The 18,783-nt window shown below is 40.7% G+C and overlaps 1 protein-coding gene across 18 annotated transcripts in view; it reads left to right on the forward strand.

Moving 5' to 3' along the window:
• Positions 1 to 18,783, forward strand: part of RIMBP2 (RIMS binding protein 2) — a 359,348-nt gene that overhangs the window by 189,877 nt on the left and 150,688 nt on the right. Inside the window, exon 1 of one of the 18 annotated variants that reach the window (XM_042852537.2) lies at positions 900 to 1,035. The exons of the other annotated variants lie outside the window; for them this stretch is intronic. The gene's annotated coding sequence lies outside the window, so the exon portion shown is untranslated. Of the gene's footprint in view, positions 1 to 899; positions 1,036 to 18,783 lie in introns of those variants that run through there. 18 annotated transcript variants of the gene reach the window in all.

Here is an 18,783-nt window from a genome sequence, read left to right on the forward strand (position 1 = left end):
ACGTAGAATCATATGACTAGAAGGGACCTCGAGAGATCATCTAGTCTGTTCCCCTGTGTGGTGGGTTCTCCATCACTCCCATTCTTTAAAGTAAGGCTATTTTAAAATATATATATTCTCTAGCACAAACAGAAGTTACGGCTTGGTGCAGAAATTATTGGGTGAGATTCTTTTGTCTGGGTTGTGCAGGAGGTCAAACTAGACTAATTGTTTCTCACTTAGCCTTTTCAGGTTGGTGATCCCCTTATTCAAAGTCAAAAATTGGTTGAGAAACACTGTATTAAATGGTTATGATGGTCCCTCCTGGCATTAACATTTATGAACCATAATCACCGTTCTATGCATTTACACCAAGGCCTGTGTTGTTTGTGTGTGTGGGCAGTAATTGGTATAACAGCACTAGTGCTGACAAGGACAAATCATTATTTTACCCCTCTTACAAGGGATAAACTTTGATTAGCTCAATTAATGCAACCCCCTGCAGGTCCTCCTTTCCATTGAGGGGTCAGTACCAATGGAGCTACCCCAAATGCTGGACACCAGGGGCTAAATGAGGGCTTAGGTTTCCCTCCCACCCACCCTCATGGTCCTTAGCAGTCAGCTTTTAAAGAACAAACAAAAAATGTAACTATTTACTCGAGTTCCAGATCATTTAAGACTTCACTGGATGGCCTGCAGAGAAGCAGGAAATTGCGTATGGCTTGATAGCCATCCTTGTGCAAATAAAGTTAATGGTGCTTTACGGAATTACCTTTTTTGATGATGGGCTTTTGCTTCATCTTGGCACAGTGACTAGGAAGTTGTGGGGGGGCACATTAAGGACCTCCTCTTGCACAACCCCCAGGGGAGTGATGTTCTGTTTCCAGGCAGTCACTAGAAGGTCAGCACCAGCTTGTAAGGAAGATTAATTTTAATTGATCAGCATGCTGCAATACAGCACGGGTGAGCAGAAGGAAACTCTCACTCCTTTTTGTTGCCTGTATCACTGAAGAGGGCAGGTGGATGCAACTGCATGTATGTGGCTCTGCTTTCTGAGTAAGTTGGAGTAAAATGCATGTTATTGTTACTGCATGCGTTTTAGTGAATGAAATAATTAGCAATCTAAGATCGAGGGGGAAATAGACCTAATTAGTCTTGTTGAAGTGAATTTGCGATTAATTGAAGCAACCAAGTAACATGTTTGTTAGCGTTCTGGAAACTAATTGGGAATATAAGGGAAACTGTGACGAGACGATTCTGATTCCAAGTTCATAATACATTAGTAGCTGGTGATTCCTTAACCTGTTGATAGGAAACAGGAATCTATTGGGATTAGTGTCCGGGGGTTGGTGGAGGGGAAAAAAACTCGTGGATTCTGAACAAACGGTTCCAGTGCTACACGGTTCTTAAATAATTAGTTCCCTACATGGCCTCAAATGTGCAGGATTGGGGCCATAATGATTTACTTTTCATTTGGTTTTGTGTTAAGCAGACTCTATGCAAAGGATTGCTTTACGGCCTTCATGATGTATATCTATATCTAGATATAGATAGATATATAAAATAATTTTCCACAAGTAACAGGAATATCCTGAACACCTTGTTCAGATATCTGTTGCCTTTTCTGTGAGATCAAATTAAAGGTTTTTCTGGGTTGTGCTGTCCCCCAAATGCATGGAAGTTGTCTTCACAGAGGGCTTGGAACGGATTTTAGATAGTAGAATTAAAGATGAAAGAAGTCTTCAAAATTTTGTTATTGCCAGACTCCCACACTTCCATGGATTGAAATATTGTTTACAGAAGTCAGGGCTCTTGGTTTGAATTTCTGGCTCTGCCAATGCCATTAACTTGATTCACAACATCAGGCAAATGTTTTAAGTCCAAATTTCTGAAAGTGTTCATTGCTTCTGAGTCCCTCTGTTTTCAGAGGAGTAACTTGCTGTTTTTTGGAAATTCCGTAATAGCTGTGTTCTTCAGTTTCCTCTTTGTAAAATAGGTATCTATATACCTCACAGGTTTATCCTAGGGCCCATTGAGATCCTCAGCTGAAAAGTGCTACATAATAACAAAACAATTTCACACTTTTATATGCCCTAGTCTTGCTTCACATGCCACTGACAGTGCTCTGTGTATATGTATGTGTATGTCTGTATGAGTGATATAGACACACGGCACATACGTGGAGGTGCTATCTATATGATAAATTGCATTTAGTTGCTCACCCTTCCACTAATCCTTCCAACAAAGGGTTACTTCTGACATTCCACGCCCATGAGCAGCTTCGAAGAGACACCATAAAAACAATTACAAAGCCAAACAGCAAGATAAATATTTTCTTCTTTTCCCCAAGTGTGGAATTCTCCCACTGCTCCCCACCCCCAAAAATTGCCTAGTAATTACTTCTTATCTAGGGAGGTCCCCAGATATTGGACCTGTAAAATTGCCTCATTGTTTCCTTGTACTCCCTGTCAGTTAGTCTGTGTACACCGCTTGTCTCATGTCTTACATTTAGAACATCAATTCTTTAGGGCAGGGACCATCTTTTTGTTCTGTTGGTACAGTGCTTAACGCAGAGGGGTCCTGGTCCATCAGTGGGGCTCCTACCACAATACAAAATAATAAAATCATGACATTTTATTTGGAAAGGCTATTATAGGTCATTTTTACGGTTTCTAATATTTTTTAGTTATAATTTTTCTCTTTCTCTGATGCCTGTGCAGTTGGGCTCAGAATAACTCAAGTTAGATAAATGGAAGGATACAAAAAAGATGCTAATATAATGTTTAAAAACCTTCTAAAACATCAATAAGAGTCTTTTGTAAAATATATCACATCATCGCGTATGCTGTATGTGCCATATAAAGTCATTATTGGCACTTCCCGGAGATAACTGCATAATTCACTCACAGCTTTGCCATGACTCATCATGAGTAATGTGTTCCTTCCAAACTCATACTGATAAACTTTTTTTTTTTTACCACATTACTCCAGTTTTCCTTATATCAGGCCATATGTAGTAAGCATGGGTATAGCTGTACGTTTTACACTGCAAACATGCAAACACACAATCAAGCAATTGTGTGTGGTTAAAATGATTGCATTTCGCTAAATGGATAACAAAAGTGAAATTAAACAAACTTCCGGGACTTAAGGCTTATTTTTATTGTTTAAATAACTTGATATATTAGAAATTCCTTACATATTTTCATATTCTAAAGTTATGTTTTTTAATATTTACAATGTTTTTAAAACTTTGATTAATAAAATATTAGACATGGTGATTTCTCCTCATTAAGAGCTCTTTAAGTAAAGGGCAAGCTGCATGATTTACCTTCATGCATGCACCAACTGGCGAAGGGGTAGAGGGGCTGTGTTTGTATTGGTAGCAATAAATTAATATTTAGTGTTTTAGGAGAGCACTTATCTCTAGCTAATCTTAATTAAAGAAGGTCTGACGGAGAAAAATATACAGATGGTTTGCAAAAGAAATCTCATAAATATGGTGCTCCATCACATTTTAGTTTGGTTAATTGTCAGCTTAACTTCAAATTCTACACATGGTATTTTGTTTTAAAGACAGATGAAACATTTGTTGGAAAGTCAGATTCAGAAGTTCTACATGTGCATTTTACCTATTTTGAAAATTGAAATTCTTTGGTGCTAGCTGAGTTGTTTAGAACTTCACCCCCTGCATGTGAAACACTGAAAATTATTCAGCATCAATCTATCTATATCTTTTTTTCCTTTTCTGTCTAAAGTGAAAAGTCATCTTCTGCTTTTGAAAGGTCGGTTGCAATATATTTGTGGTGTGAACTTAATGTAGAGGTTTGAATCATTATGCAGTGTTTCAATGTCAACCTCTGTCCAGTATAATACCCACAAGGGATAATTCACTAATTACTGATGTGACACTGAAGTTCACACTTCTTTCTAACATTTACTGTTCTAAAAATATAATTTAAATCAAAAAGTCAAAAACCATTTAGCTTGTAAGCTATGCTCAACATTACATCTGAATTCATTTTATTTTATCCTGCCTTTATAAGTGCCACAGGACTGAATTTTTCACCTGCTGGGCCATGTAGTTACCATGACAACTGCTGATTTTCCTGTGTGCTATTCTGTCCTCCTTGTGCATTACAATAAGGCAAGCTTGTTGAGAAATATTTATGGAACCTGATTTGCGTAGTTTCATTTTAATTAGTCGTAAAATAGAATAAGGAGTAGATGTACTTGACATTGACTATTTAATCAAGGTTGATAGGAGCTGGTTACAATGTAGTCCTATATGACAATATCCACAACTGGTCTGTAGGTAGAATATTAGTGTGCATTGTCATGAGAAGACCTTGTAAACTATTCTGTTGAGAGAACTCCAATGTCACACTGGAATCGGCCAATCTTCTGTCTATCCTGTTGGTAGGAGAGAATAATCCTTAATGCTACAGTAGGTAATTTTATAGTCACTTTCATTTTCACACTTGTTCTTATCAGTGTTTAGGTGGTCATCAGAATAATTTGTTCTGAGTATGCTGGATTGACATACTTTGTCTGTGTTCCTTATAGTGAAATAAAGACATGTGAAGAAGGATGGTTGTGAATTCCTCCTTAATTAACTGTCAAAAGCTCTAAGTGGAAATTAAGGTGTATACTGCAGGGATAACAATACAGTCAATCCAATTTTCAAACACTCATTGATTATAAGATGCCCAAATGATACTTTCGGGCAATCACATTGGCACCTGGATTTGAGAACCCTAAAAGGGGAATATGGTTCTAGAAGCACAGGACTTGAACTCAGAAGTTCAGGCTTCTGTTTTTGGGTCTGTTACTGACTCAGTCACTTGGAGAAAGCATTTCTGTTACTTCTAGTTTTAGTTTAAATCTCATAGAAATTCAGCATGCATATTCTTAGCCAGGGAGTGAATTTTGATGTGAAAAATGACCAGAGCTATTGAAATTATTTTTTGAAGTTCTAATTCTTTGGCAGACAGTGGTGATGGGGGGAGCTTTCCAGATATTTTCTTGACAACCTCAAACTAACAAATAATGTTGTAACAGCAAATAAAATTGAGATCATCGGTCAAGATTTTCAAAGGTGATTTTGATTGCCCAGCTTGAGAATCGTTGAAGGTGCCTAATTTTCAGAGGGTCAGTTGCTCATAAACCAGGCTTCTTTAAGATGTCTCAACAGCCCAAAACTGAGGCCCCTAAACTCATAAGTCACTATTGAAAATCTTGGCCTTTTTTTTTTTTTTTTTTTACAGTGACTTAAATGCCTATTTAATAATACCAGAAGCAGAATTTAAATGCCTGGCTAAATCAGGGGGCCAGCGCAGCTTGCTGATATTGAGGATTTGTGATAGTCATTTGTCAATATCTTCTACATTCACAGATGTCAAGTTGAATTGAATTGTTACTCAGCCCACTGTAGGACCAGGCCCTTGGATGTTAAATATACTGTGCAATTAATTTGTTTTGTTATATTCTTTTGTCCAAATACTCTTGCTGCCTACTGGCGTGGAATCATATCACTTAAAGTGCATAACGGAAATATCTGCTTTATCAGACTTGATCCTTTAATTGCTTTAGTAAAATTCTTGAAATCAAGCAAAAACCACTACTCTGGTTTAGTAGTTTCTTAAAATCAATATTTCAAAATGAACAGCAACGGAATTTTACATACAACATGGATTGTTAACTGTCATCAGAGCAATCTCAATAAAGCAGTCCCTTGTGATCATGATTCTGATGATAATGAAGCATCCATGTGTACTTGAAGTTTTCTAGATTTCTCTTCATTGAGGTTTTAATGGATTGCTGTGTCTTCCATTTCTCTTCATTTCTTTTTAATGGTGAATGTGTGTAACTTTAAGCCCTCTGAAATATAGGTAGTGTGTCACACTGATTTATGTATTTTGTTTACATTTGAATTTGCTTCCAATGTTCAGCACATTTTGTTGTGTATTTGTAAAGTTTTAAAATCTTTAAACCGTTTTGCAAGACACAATAGACAAATGTCTGAGATGTTCAGCAAGGTAGTATATATTCAGGTTTTGCCTTTATAGTGTCTACTATAGATTAACATTCTCAAATGCCTTAAACCCCAGCTGGTTTTCCCATCATTTTGGGAATGCCTCAACCTGTGTTATGTGTAGGGTAGGGAAGGCAAAGCTTTTGAAAAATTATGTACAGTGTTACAACTTCCTCTAATTTTTGGCATCTCCTCGCTTTATGTTTAAATATTTGATCGTAACATTACAACAATATAGTTGTTTGCATTTAATTCCTCCCCCCCACACTCCCACCTGGGGAAAAAAGGTCTGTGCATTTGGGGTTTTCAAAAGTAGACAGCACTGCCCCAACTCCGCTCCCATTGTAATCAGTGGTAAAATGCCTATTGACTAATAAGATTCAGCATTTACATTGTCCCAGCTAGGCTTTACTATTACGATGATGATTTTATTTTATTAACGCCCTAGAAGCTAGGAGCCCTGGTCTCCAGTCATGAACCAGCATCCCATTGTGCTAAATGCTGCACAAACACCGAACAAGAAGATGGTCCTTGCCCCAGAGAACTTTACAAATTCACACTTCTCCTGCCCATCTTGTTTGACTGCGGACATTTTTTGGAAGCCTGGATTAAAAGGGCAGTGGCACATCTGAAAAAGCAACCGATAAGATCAGCAGTGAAAGGATCCGATGAGCTCCACAATTAATAATAAATTTTGCTTCCCAGCATCCCTGGAAGGTAGGGTGAAATGTCACCAGACTCTTTACAGATGGGGGAATTAGGGCATGGTAAGCTAAGTGACATGCTCCTGATTACAAAGGAAGAGCCAGGAAAAGAACCCACATCTTCCTGTCTCTCATTCATCTGCCTTAACTTCAACACAATCCTTCCTCTCCCCACGTCTAACACAATTCATGACCATCATTTTGTGACCTTAACTTCCTCAAAATCGGTCTATGTTTGTACATTTGAATGTATACGTATTTACATATATAACATTGCTCTTGAATGGTCTAATTTGGACATTAGAGAATTGTGTAAAATGAACAAGGGAAAAAAGAGCACGGTAGATTTTTACAGAATCCAGTTATATAAGAGATGAACATTGTCTAGGAAATCATGGTCGGCAAACAAAAACTGACAGACTTCAATTACATTTTCTGCTTTTGTACTTAGACTCAACCTTGCTAGATCAATTATTTCCTGAACACTGAGCAAGTCAATTTTGCATACACAAAATAAATTAGTGCCGGCTGTACCCCTGGCACTAGATGTTTGTATTTCTAACATTTGTTTATCAAGAGTTAATATTTGGTATGCTGGGACAAAGTTATAGTTGCATTTTAGACATTTCTTTCTAAGTCTGACAGGTTTATTTTTAAATTAAGCTAACAAACAGTCCTTGGAAGGAAGGACTTTATTTTTGTGGAAGTATATCCAATAAGAGTAGTAGCTACCTATGTTCCCATCCCTCAGTACCTTATATTACAGCTAGGCCATTGGGTGTAAGAACTGGGCTGGCTTTCTGCCTCTGCAGCTCACATGCTGGGTAATGTTGGCTGCCACGCTTCACCCCTTTGTAAAATGCATATGAAACTTATCTTCTTTTGTAAAGCACTTTGAGCCTTATGGATGAAAAGTGCTATATAAGAGCCAACATTGCCTCCACCTAGCGTGACCAGATGTCCTGATTTTATAGGGACAGACCCGATATTCGGGGCTTTTTCTTACATAGATGCCTATTACCCCCCACTCCTTGTCCCGATTTTTCACACTTGCTATCTGGTCACCCTGCCTCCACCAAAGTTGTAATGATTCTTTCTTATCTTGTACTGAGTTGGTGAGATACGTGGAACACAGATTATTAAAACAAGGAAAATGGGACTGGAGAGCAATGCAGCAAGGTGGTTAAATGAATCAATAGATATTGAAAAACAAAGCACCACTGGATTAATCCAAATGCATTTGCAAATAGTGTTTTAATTCAAATATTAACTCGTGCCACACTAGCAAATGTTTCATTTTTACTTTGCCTTTTAAATATTTAAAAACCTTTAGCAAACACTGGGCAATATGTATTGGTGTAAATCAATGGACTTCAGTGGAGTGATGCTGATTTACATTAGCTGAGGATCTGGCTTATAAAGCCTCACAACATCCCTTGTTAAATGTGTTTTTCAGAAAGAATAAATGAGTTACTCACCATCACATGGCTAGTCGTGGAGCAAGGAATGGCACCCAGAAGTCCTGAGTCCCAGGACCCTGCTCTAAGCGCTGAATAGCTTTGCCTCTCATATGTGAAGATTTACTGCTTACAATTTCAGATAATGTAGATCTAAGCTTGTATTATCTAGGCTACATCATATGGCAGAAAATATTGAAATTCACTGAATACAGCTTTTAATTGGTTGGCTGTGGATCTGGGGAGGGGAAAGTGGCAGAAATACTGTTTTATGAAACATGATCCAGGGTTGTTGGGTTTTTTGTTTTTGTTTCTCTGTAACACTTGGAAAAGCAAACATGTATTTCAGACCAAAATGAGAAAAAATTCCGCACAGAGCTCAATAAGTCAGCTGCCACCTGTTTATTGCCACGTATGGCAGTCTACAACTGACCCAGAGGAACCCATATTTATCACAATTCACTGAACACTTAGGGCCATCTTGAGTTGCAATTTACTAAGTCACAATATTCATATCCAAATCTGAAATTGTTCAGAGTTTGTGAGGGTCTCCAAACTAGGATTTTGGCTCAGCCTTATCCATAACTGCAACCAAGATTACGTGTTGTATAGAAAGTTTATGTAAAGATTTATATTTAATGCACTTTACTAGATTAAAGAACTTTACATGCTATTGTGCTTTGAATCAAACTCTAGTAGTGCCAGTGCTCCCACTGGAAGTGAATTTGCCAGGCTCTCACATCTCACCATGGCTGGTTGGAGAAAAGGTGTGTGGGTGGAGGATGGGAAGATATAAATGTTTTTGTTTCACTTCATGTTCTTGTATCATCAGTCCACCTCCCCAGCCCCGCCCCCCATTCAGGAACTGGGCTCTGCTTATTGTGGATGGTTTAACTAACAGATGTCCATTAGCTTTATGTAACTCTATCCCCTGTCCATAAACTCCCCCCGTGACTGGGAGGGTCCCAGAGCCTGAGCTCCAGCCCAAGCCCAGACATCTATACTGCAGTTTTATAGCCAAGCCCAAGTCAATTGGCATGAGTCAGCCCTGCGTGTTTTATTGCAATGTTGACATGCCGTTAGGCTCTTACATCACTTGAAAAAGGGATTTAGGTTCCTAAGTCAATTGGTCACTTTTGAAAATTTTACCCAGACTTTTTCAGATTATCACATGCATATCCTGTTTTCAGTGTGAGGCTTAAGGCAAAAGAGTGTTTGCACTGTAGTTTTTTTTGTTTTGTTTTTCTGCACATTGTCCTTTGAAACACACGTTCTCATTGCTTCTGTGAAATAAGGTTCAGAATGTATTACTTTGTTCTATATGAGTTTTTAGGGAAAATGTGGATCCTTCTATTTGCCGTTTTGACTGGCTCCTGGAGCTCTGGAACCATGTAAACCAGGGGAGACCCCTCCTCACTCTGAACAGAATTGCACATTGCTATAGTACACTTAATAATAATAATATAATAATAATTAATCAAGTGTTATGCCTGCTGGAGTCTTGCTTATTAACAAAAAGATACCTCCAAAACAAATGAAAACCCAGTTTAAACACCTGCCTCCTTCACCCCATGATTGCATTGTCCCACCCTATGGCTTTTCCCCAGGCTTTGTTTTCCCTCCCTCTCGTCCTTCCTCTCCAGAAATCTGCTCTCATCTCCCTTATATTGCCGTGGAGCAGTGAACTAGCTTTACCATCCAGTCAGGCAAACCCATTTAACTCTTTCCCAGCGGATTCAACATCTGCTATGAGGGTAGGAGTGAAACAAGCAACCACTGCCAGTCTGTTACAGGCACCTAATTGAATTGCTTCTCCCCTATAAGGAGCAAGGGCATAACAATTTGTTTACTTATTCATTTCCACCTTGGTGCTGGATAATTCAAGAGGCTTTGCTCTTACTCCCACCAGTGTAAATTAGGAGTAACTCCACTGAATGCAGTGGAATTACACCAGTATGAGTGAGAACAGAATTAGGCCTTCTATGTCTCCAGTACAATGAATCATTTATTTAGGTCAGACATAAAGATAATCGAAAGAAAAAAAACCCTCAAAGAATATTGCTTTCCCTCAGCCCACAAATTAAATCAATTAACATTCTAATACCACCCAAGGGAAAACACCATTGGCATATAACGGTTAGCAGTGATTTAGTTGCAACAACGGGAGTGGAAATTTATTCCTACTGTATACGTGGCTCTGTGTATGTTATCAGCAGTAAGCTGATACCCTGGTGACGCAGTGGCATTTAGATGTGCTTTTATTTTAATAGGAGGCCCAATGGGCAGTTTACTACTTGACATAGGTTCTGAAACAGTCAGGTGTGTGGCTCTCATTGCAACCTTGCACCTGACTGTTGCAGAAATGTCAATATTATTCGGTTGATTGTTTTTTGCAGTGTATTGCAAGAATTCTCTTTTTTTTTCCTTTTGTTAGAGAATAAATAATAAGGGCCCATTCACAAGCTCCGAGCACTCTGACAATTAATTATAAATACAAACACTCCAAAATGCAAATTCTAATGACCAGCACATGAGCCTGCATTCAGTTACCCAGGGTTTTCAGAACCCTAAGCAGTGATAACTTTAGTGTTTCTCTCCAGGTGGTTTCAGAAATAAATGAATGGGGGCACAGCTCATCTGTCTGATAAATGATTGATACAAGCAAGAGTGCTTTCACCTAAAACTACTTTTTATTAGATTTCAAGCACGCACACACACACACGCGCTGTCATAGTAGGTTTAGAGCATCTCAAAATGTTTATATTAACCGAAAATTAAGAGATGGTTTTGAGGAATCAGCGGTTAGGCTTTGGGGAGGGGGGGTGGGAGGCTCCTTCTGTTTGACTTCTGGAGACAGTAGAATGCCAGATCCTTGCCCAGAGAAAACATCCTAGGACTGCTCTGAAGCAAATTATTTTGCCTAATTTTTGAGAGCTAACTTTAAACAAAACACATAAGTGACTCTTAGTGGGTCACCATAGTAATCCCTAATGGGTCACCAATTCTCCTAATTTCAACAAGACTACTCATTTTCTCTTATCAAAACATTTCTAGTCATAATAAAAATAAAAGTTACATATCAAAGGCGTCAGAGGTCCTTAAAACCAAGGTCAGCTGTCCAAACATTCCTTCCATTCTCACAATACATTCACTTTTTATCCCATCCTTCCATTTTGATAACAAAATGGCAAACATGCAGTTCTGTGGCCTGGCCTCTCTTTTTCCTAAAACTATTTCTAGCTATGTGATGTTTTAGCCGGCAGTGGCGGAACACAGAAGGTGACTAGCTGCAGCACTGTGAAGTTCTCGGGTAACTTGCAGGAATGTCAAATTTTCCATCCCCCTGACTTTTTTTCCAAGGCCGTGTGAAACAAATGGGCCCTGCAAGTCACTGCTCTGTGACTTCTTATCCACTTACGCCCTTGATATCACCACCTCATTTCTGGTATTCAGAATATTTATAGAGTGCTGGCCTTTTAAAAGTCTTCCTCTGAAAAGTCATTCACTGAACTCACCCCTACGGTCACCAACTTTCTAGTCGCACAAAACCAAACACCCTAGCCCCGCCCCTTCCCCAAGGCCCTGTCTTTTCTCTTCCCTGAGGCCCTGCCCCCCGCTCACTACATTCCCCCTCCCTCGGTGGCTCGCTTTCCCCCACTCTCACTCACTTTCACTGGGCTGGGGCAGGAGGTTGGGGTGTGGGAGGGGGTGAGGGCCAGAAATGAAGGGTTCAGGGTGCGGGATGGAGCTCCTAGCTGGGGCAGGGAGTTGGGGTGAGGGAAGGGGTGAGGGCTCTGGCTGGGGGTATGGCTCTGGGGTGGGGCTGGGGTGAGGGGTTTTGGGTACAGAAGGAGGCTCCAGGCTGGGATGAGTGTCGAGGGATTCAGTGTGTGGGAGGGGGCTGCGGGTTGAGGCACGGGGTTGGGGTGTGGGAGGGGGTGAGGGCTCTGGGATGGGGGTGCTGGCTCTGGGATGGGGTTGGGGATGAGGAGTTTGGGGTGCAGAAGGGGGCTCGAGGCTGGGAGGTGGGGCTGAAGGATTTGGAGTGTGGGAGGGGGCTGTGAATTGAGGCAGGAAGGGTATAGAAGAGGGTGAGGAGCCCCGTGCGCCCCCTCGCCTAGGAGCCGGACCTGCTGGCCGCTTCCAGGGCACAGTGTGGTGCCAGCCAGGATAGGTAGGGACTAGCCTGCCTTAGTGTCGCAGCACTGCTGACCAGACTTTTAACGGCCTGGTTGTTGGTGCTGACCAGAGCTGCCAGGGTCCCTTTTCGACCGGGTGTTTTGGTCGAAAACCAGACACCTGGTAATTCTACTCACCCTGCAGGACAGGAAATGCTAGCAACAAAGCTGTTGTATCAATGAAATGACTTATCTAGCCAGATGTCTCTGACCAAATCAGTAACCAACACCCTGTGAGATATTTGGGTAATGCGATATCATTTTAACAATGGGGATTTTAGTTTAAGACTCAGAACCCACTGTGGCCAGAATGTTAAAAGGTCAAGACTATGTTTTACTGGACCACCTTCTATTGTAGTTTAAAACTTTAGGACTTCCTTTTTATAGGCAGATTCCAAATGTATCTATGTTAGAAAAGGAAAAGATCTATTAGATCATCTAGTCCATCTCCTTGCTAATGCAGAATTGTTCTCTACTGTACAATGTAATTAAGTGTGTGTGTATGGAGTTTAAATGCACATATTTAATTGCTAAGGTTGTCCTAGGAGACTTCATTTGATGAAAGTGGTTGGGTTTAGATCAGCCTTCAGTTTTCTTATGAATGGGATTCTCATAAGTGCCATGTATTTATAGATCAATGGGATGTCATGCATATATATCTTACTCCTGGGGGCATTCTGTGCCAAAAAATTAAAAATTCTGCACCAAAAAAATAAAAATTCTGCACACATTTTAAAATTCTGCAAATTTTATTTGTCAAAATAACACTACATAATCATGCCGGTTTCAATTATTTTTGTAATTTATTTCAAAATACTTGTCAGCAAGTATGTCTGTAACAATATAAACACATGCAAAATTTTCCCCAAGAGTAGAGAGTTGAAGAAACCCCTATGACAAACCAGTTCCTGTTTCTCTGCCCCCTTCCCCCCCAGAACCCAGCTGGGAGTCAGACAACCACAGCCACTCCCCCTCCAGAGCCCTATGACAAACCAGTTCCTGTTTCTCTGCTCCCTCCCCCCCAGAGCCCAGCTGTGAGCCCCCCAAGCCAATACACCTGAACTCCCTTCCCAACTGAGCCCAGCCACGGGTTCCCCCGAGCCCAGATACCTGCAGTCCCTCCTCTCAGAGCCCAGCCACAGGGCCCCCCCTTGCCCAGACACCCACCCCTATTCTCCCCCAGAGCCCAGTCATGCCCCCCCCACAGCCCAGACACAAACCCTTTTCCTCCTCCAGAGCCCAGGGAGAAACAGCCTGATGCTCAGTCCCAGGATTGCATAGAGTTTCCTGCGTGCCGCCCTCTCATTCCCTCAGGGCATGCTGGGAATTCCAGCTGTCAGGAGCCCTTTAGCTCCCTCCCCCCAGCAGTGTCTTCTATGTACAAGCTGGGCTCTGCTGTGTCCAGCGGACCCTAGTGGCGGCCAGCAGCACTGCAGCCCATTTCTGTGGGGGAAAAGAAATTCTGAGTGCACATTAATTTCTGCAAAATTCTGCATTGCGCAGTGGCACAAAATTCCCCCAGGAGTAACATCTGAAAATTTGACAGATTGCAAGAGCCAGCAACAGTACTCACCACACAGCTCACTCACAGGACTTTCCTATCTGAGAGATGCCTGCCTGAGTTAACGAAGCAATGCATACAAAGACACATGCTAATAACTCTTTATCATACTCAAGTCCAAGCAAGCAAAGCAAATATTTTTCCATTGTATTTGAATCTACACTTAAACATACCAAATAAATGTTGTTACATTTCAGACATGTAATTACTCTCAAATAGAAAAAATGCAACTCTTTACATGTACTGAAATAATGTTTTGCTTAGGCACATTAGTATCAAAATAACAGAAGTGTCATCTAGCTTAATTTGTCCGTCCAATTTGCAAAAAGACATAACACTGGTTTGCTTGCGGATTGTTTCTTTTAGTAAAATTAGTATTGGGGCAAGTGGCAAATTGTCCAGAAGCTGAAGTGGTCTAGTAATAGAAAAATCAAAGCATGGACGGGTAATACAGGCTGTTCCATCAATGTGTCTCAGTCCTGAGTGACAGGGTAGTTGTCCAAAGACCTCCAAAGACCATTCTGTTCTTGTCCCGTCTACTGAGGCTGCCAGTGTGGATGTCTGTTGCAATGCTGTGGTGAGGGTGATGTTTTTTAACACGAATGATGTGCCAACTTTTTAAAAATCTGCATTAAATATTTCTTTAATTTCCCTAACAAGTAAAAGACCAGTCTGGAATATTATTCGGCATGTTTGAGAATAAAAGTTTCCTGACTACAAAACCAAGTTCTTATTCTGCAAAAACCCTAAGGAAATTCTTTTCCTATCACACACCACAGAAAAAATGCTTCAAGCCCCCATTCAGGTGAGCATTTCCTATTCAGGAAAGTACTTAAGAATGTGCTGCCGTGCCTTCCTGAATTCAGAGCCTTAGGGAACATCCACACTGCAAAGAAAAACCTGTGGTGCTGAATCTCAGGGTCTGGGTCAATTGATTTGGGCCCTCGCGGCTCAGGCTGTGGGGCTAAAAATAGCAGGGTAGACATCAGAGCTCGGGCTGAAGGCTGGTCTCTGAGATCCTCCACCCTTGCTGGGTTTCAGAGCCCAGGCTCAAGCCTCAGCCTGAATGTGTATCTATGCTGCTATTTTTAGCTCTACAGCACAAGTCCTGCAGCCCAACCCGGCAAGCCTGAGCTCTGAGACTCAGCTCCGTGGGTTTTTCTTTGCAATGTAGGTTCGGCGGTAAGCAATCGATCTTCTGGGATCGATTTATCGTGTCTTGTCTAGACACGATAAATCAATCCCGGAAGTGCTTGCCGTCGACACCGGTAATCCTGCTCCGCGAGAGGAGTATGTGGAGTCGACGGGGAAGCCTGCCTGCCGCGTGTGGACCCGCGCGCGGTAAGTACCTTGTAGTTCGAACTAAGATACTTCGACTTCAGCTACGTTATTCACATAGCTGAAGTTGCGTATCTTAGCTTGAACTGGGGGGTTAGTGTGGACCAGCCCTTAGTCACTGTTCTGGTCTTAGGTTAGTAGCATCCTTTAAGGTGCTTCTATTGTTGCTTTACTTGAAGTTTCCACTTTGTAGTGGTAAATCGCCTCTCAAGAGGTGACAAAGAACAGGTAATGAGGCAGCCTTGTACTGGAAGATCTTCTATGCCAAATTATTCTGGATTTTGACATGGAGCAATAAATCAGGTTCTTTTTTCCTCTACTCCAGCAGGAAGAGCGCTTATCTTACTTAAGGGATGTTTGTTGACTTTCATTATTAAATTATATCTTGGAGTCCTAAAATTGAGCCAGGTCTGATACAATCTCAGCAGCCATTAGTCTAAGCCATGATGTAAAGTTTTGCCAAATCCTTTAAGAGACTTAGGAAATAGTTGAATTTTACCTATTTCCTCTGAGTTCCCTCTCACTCTGAATATATGCATCTTCAGAAACATGTCAGCCTTGGTTATGTTCCCTACATTTGAAAAGCCTTGAAGTCCAAATAATCTTTAGTGTGCACAGAAAGGCTGTTGTTTTACCATGGCTAGGTTACAAAGGAGAGACTGCTTTTAAATGTGCCGGCCTTGTACTGGGAACAAAAATTTACAGTTTAGAACAGAAAGACGATGCTGATTATTTTTATAATGGCATACTCTGAATGCAGATTATTTCTGAGAATAGGCTACTTGCCTGTTCTCTACTGCTATGAAAGCAGACTGATGTTAGAACTAACTCTTTTGGACCGTCTGATTAATGTTCACTAGAGCTGGTTCAATAAAACACTGTAAATTATGTACTTGAATTTTGTGGTGTTCTCCCCCCCCCCATTATTAGCTCATCTTGTAGAGCTGAATGAATAACTCCTGGGTTTGCCATTGGTGCCAGCCTTTGTTCATTTCCTAATCCCACTCCCAGCTCTGTGCATTTTTCCATACTGCTCCTTATGAATGGAGTATCTATCCGCTGTATCTCTATTTTGAGGCCTAGATCTGGAAACACTTAGGCACATTAATAATTCACCCATATTGGTAGTTCTGTTCACGTCAATATTTGCATAGACCTATTTTTGCATTGATTTCAGTGGGCACTACTCACCTGAGTGAAGTTATTGATATATCTGAGTGTTTGCAGGATTGGCTCTTAGAAGGTAAGGGCCAGATTTTCAAAATAGCTCAGCACCCAGCAGCTCTCATTGTAAATATGGTAAAAATTCACCAATAAACCCATTTTGATAGGCACTGCAACTGCCTAGATGCCACAGGGTTATCTGTGACAGAGTAGTTCCCAAGATTTCTGGTGTCCACTGTGTGAATGATAGATTGAGCTATCTAATAGTGGAAAAAACAACAAGGAGTCCACTGGCACCTTAAAAACACAGATTTATTTGGGCATACGCTTTCATGGGTAAAAAACCTCACTTCTTCAGCTTCTAATAGTGGAAATATGACTTTGTTATCCTAGCCATGGCTTCCATTTTGTGCAGTTGTCACTGTTGGTCTGCATTAGACTTGGTTGTCTTTTAAATATCCCCAGATGAGGGCCAGCCATTGTTCCATAATGTTGATGTTCTTTGTTCAAAGAGAGCAGGTTTCCACTGAGAGAGATAAAAATAGTGGATTTCATTTCAGATTGTTTTCAATTTTGATACAAAGAGATTTCTACAGTGCATACAGGAACTTTTGAAGTTCTGGTTGTTTTAAAATGCAGCAATCAGACTAGTCGCTCTGGCAACTTGATTAGTGGCTGAGGAAGTTGCCTTTTCCCATTATATAAAATTCTTCTTCAAAATGAAAATCTAATACATTTTTTCTAGTAGCCTTGGAGATCTTATTACTTCATACCAAAGTGCCACACAGAGTATGTTTTCATGATACATTTTAATTTGAAAAGTACAGGTTAACTCTCTTTAAATGCAGTTTTGTGGAAAGGTAATCTGGCTGGTGGTGATTTGGACTATACTTCTGTGTTAGTTCAGTTTCTGCATTAGTCCGACTGAATTTCTACAAGGTCAAATTGAATGTGTTCACCCTGTAGCAAATCCAGCAACCTAAATTGCTCAGCTGTGGCACCAGGGATAGAACCCAGGATCTTTGGCTCCACAAGGCATCTTCTTGAGCTAAAGTGCTCACTTAGCTGACAGTAGAAGTAGGTCCCTTAGTCACAACTAAGGAAGACATGATCTATCTCTATTGGAGCGCCAGAAAATTGCAACCTCTTTGGCCACATGGCCAATGGCAGAGACACTGCTAAAGCACAGTAAATGAATGTGACCTGTTCAGAATTCTTACAAGGTAGGACTTAAAGCCCTGATCCTATGAACACCTGGGGATATAACTTTATTCACTTGAATACCCCACTTGAATTCGGAGTATTCAAATGTATAAAGTTACTCATGTAATTGTAGTTATTCAAGTTACCTAAGGGTTTGCAGCACTGGGGACTGAGCAGCCTCAACAAACATCTCTTGCAATAAATAGAAAAGTCTGTATCTCGCTCATTGTAAAACAGTAGGCTTTAAGTTTCTCCACTTTGTCAGAAATACTGTGGTCAGTAGGGCACAAATGGTGGAAGTGCTTCTCTTTTGACTGGTGTGTTATTCATTATGAACTGGTATGATGCGTGTGATTGTGTGCTCCCCATTAGTGGGTAGCCCCACTGATGACTAGTGGCAGCTGTCTAATGTTACTCCATTAGCTCAAGTGGTGGGAGCTAAATCAGGAGAGACTCCATTGAAGCCAATGGAGTTACATTGGTATAAAATCTGTACTAGAGAAGAATCAAGCCTGTAGTCCATTAAGATTAATTTTCACATGGCCTTTGTTGAAAGCACCATCAGTATTGCATAATTTTAGTTAGTAGAGTAGCCTTATGCATTAGGATAAGAGTATTATGGTATTAACATATATAAATGACTCATTACTGATGAGAAACTGATTGTTGGTCCCCTCCCCCCCCTCACATAATTCACTGAAATTGGCAGGCCTAAGGTTGCCTTGAAATTGTTCCTCTACTATCAAAAATGCATTTGTATACTCCTTTTCCACAAGAACATTGTATGTATTTCTGTCGTCAAGGGATTAGACAGCTATCCAGTGATAACAATTCATTTCAACTCCCGGGAAGCTTTAGGAAAGATGACAGTGAAGACTTATGTTTAGGCAACTAGTGTGTTTGGCTTCAGGGCTCAGGTTGCTTGGCGCATTCTGTGGAAATGAATAAAAAGCTAAGTATTCCCACCTACAGTCTGTCAGAGACACCAGGCGTGTGTGTGTGTGTGGGGGGGGGGTATGCGGAGAAATCCACTCTGTGTTTTAGAAAATCATTTGTGTGTGTTGAATACTCGGAATATGACAGAGCTCAAGATGAGAAAAACAAAACAGCCTCATAATAAATACTAAACAGCAAACGTTAGATGATGCTGGGATTGGGAGTGAAT

This window comes from Chrysemys picta, chromosome 15, assembly GCF_011386835.1.
Source record: "Chrysemys picta bellii isolate R12L10 chromosome 15, ASM1138683v2, whole genome shotgun sequence".
Taxonomy (NCBI): domain Eukaryota; kingdom Metazoa; phylum Chordata; order Testudines; family Emydidae; genus Chrysemys; species Chrysemys picta.